Source organism: Malaclemys terrapin, chromosome 15, assembly GCF_027887155.1.
Source record: "Malaclemys terrapin pileata isolate rMalTer1 chromosome 15, rMalTer1.hap1, whole genome shotgun sequence".
NCBI lineage: Eukaryota > Metazoa > Chordata > Testudines > Emydidae > Malaclemys > Malaclemys terrapin.
The window spans coordinates 8,117,943-8,120,214 of NC_071519.1; the positions used below are offsets into that span (position 1 = coordinate 8,117,943).

At 48.8% G+C, this 2,272-nt stretch overlaps 1 non-coding gene across 1 annotated transcript; it reads right to left on the bottom strand.

Moving 5' to 3' along the window:
* Nucleotides 1–1,973: 1,973 nt before the first annotated feature.
* TRNAA-UGC (transfer RNA alanine (anticodon UGC)) lies at nucleotides 1,974–2,045 on the bottom strand. Its single transcript has one exon. It is a non-coding gene; the product is annotated as a tRNA-Ala (tRNA).
* Between the last annotated feature and the right edge of the window lie 227 nt (nucleotides 2,046–2,272).

Sequence of the window (2,272 nt, forward strand, 5' to 3'; positions counted from 1 at the left end):
CCTTAGAAATGTGTGTGTGTGTGTGTTAGATGGTGGGAGGGTGTCTAGAAACCACTCTTCTATAGTTTCTTTTCTCTGATTTCCTTTAGAAAATTTGAAGAAGGGAGCAAAATCCATTGCCTTCTCTGAGGCTCTGAGGCTGCCAATTGTACTAAGGCGGCCTTGGAAAAACTTTAGGCTCAGTGTATATAGGACCCTCCTACAGCAGTGACTGGGCAGGGAAGGAGCCAGGGGTATGCTGGAAGAAGCAGGGAAATCTGATGCCCAAGGACCTGTCCTGGAAGCCTTTTCAGCAGCAAACAAATCAATTCACCCTGCCAGTGAACAATCTACTGGAACTAATAGCAGCACAGGGGGGATGTTTCCAACCTATGCACCCATTTTAGAACTTACACTTCTTTTCCTAGTATGGCACTTTTCATGTGAACTACAGAAAACAAGTTGCGGAAACTACACAGGTAATAGAAATTACTGCTTTAGGTAAGTATTGAACTCATAATCCCAGAAGTATTTCTCTTTGCAGTAACCAGTTGCACCACTGCAAGTGCTTTATGCACAAGCTTGGAAAGTAGGAAGTTATCAGTCTCTGTGGTTCACCCATTTGCCTGATAATTGAAAGGCTGATGCATCAAACCTAACTCAAGATGCGGCTTTTCAGCGATGAGACTCCAGTACATTTTAAAAGGAAGAAAATCTCCTCCATTCTGGTTTAGCCCCATTTGACTCCTTCTGCCCATCTTCTCTCTCCCCCCCCCAGTCTGTTTCCTTCCCCATTGGGGCCATGCAGAGAGGAGCCCCTGTCAGTCTCTGTCACAGAGAGTCCGAATCCCATAAAGGGAGGGAGAGGTCACTCTAAAACATTGATAATGGGTAGGGGAGTGGTGTGCATCGTTGGAGGAGAGAGGATGGAGAACTAACAGTGAGGCCCAGAGAGATTCACCCAGATTGGGGAGATCCCCTGCTGCCCACCATCAGCCAGCTGTGGGAAGAACAATTTGGGATTGCTTGGGGAAGCCACCTTTAAAAATACAAGTGTAACATGCTAATTACATTTTAATAAGACCAAAGACCCCTCAAACCCAGTGTCACAATCACTGGAATGACTTTGTCTTGATATTTTACCAGCCACAGACACTAAGCAAATCAAATTACAGTTTCCATTTGGAGTCAGGGCACACACAAGAATCCGGAAGCTTTTAATTCCTTAGGTTCTGCCGCCATTTCATTTCTATCCTGTTCCAAGATTTATTGTTGTGCAAAGCAATGTTAGGCCCTTGGGAGTGTCCCCCCTGGTCCCGCCTGCCACCCCTGGGCATCTCAGCCCACACCCGTGCAGGGTTTGAAGCTTGCATCACTTAAATTGCAGGACACTGAGGGATTTTAGCTCCTCTTTGTCCAGAGGGAAACTTCATCCCACTCCCAACCAAGCTTTTGTCCATGGGACGACTGTAGGGGAGCTGGGTCCTTCGGTGCCTTTTCTCTCTCTGTGACAGGCCAGGGTGCAATAACTGGGGCATCTGAGCACCCAGGACCTTCTGTGGGGCTGCCATTCCCCTTCCCCTTCTATGCTCTCATCTGTCATTGACCCAGCCTTTTTTCTATCCATCGTCAGCACCATCCCAAGCAAGCTGCACTCGCCTCAAAGAGACAGTGTCCCCTGTGGGTGAAAATCACTGACGTCTCTCCTCTCTGAGCACTGACTGCCCCTCTGTTTCCTTGCCTCTCAGTCAGTGCAGATGGGACCTTTCCTTCCAGTGCTGGTGGATTCACCCGTCTCATCCACCATTGTCCCAAGCAGCACAGCAGGTGGGAATTTTAAATGTACCAAGATGACTTAGGAGCAGAAATCCCCACAGACTTTCCATGCAATTTTCACTTGTCCCTCAGTGAACTGGATTGAAATTTGTGCAGGGAGACTGCTGGGCCATATCCCCTCTGGGCATGAGCAAAGCAGCAAGGTGAAAAAAAGCAACTGGAGATGCTGGGGATTGAACCCAGGGCCTCATACATGCAAAGCATGTGCTCTACCACTGAGCTACATCCCCAGATACAGTATATGCTATGGGTTACACTCAGAGCCCTCCTGTTTCCAGAGAATCCAGAAGCAGAATGGGGGACACATTCCCTGCTCTCAGGGACAAACCTGCTGTCCTGGAGGTTGGTGGTTCTTTGGGGTCACTTTGCAGCAGGGCCAGATTCAATGTGTGGGGCAGAGAGAGTGCATGCCCTGGACTCAGGGTGCAGAGATAGAAGAATCAGGCCTCTCCCCTGC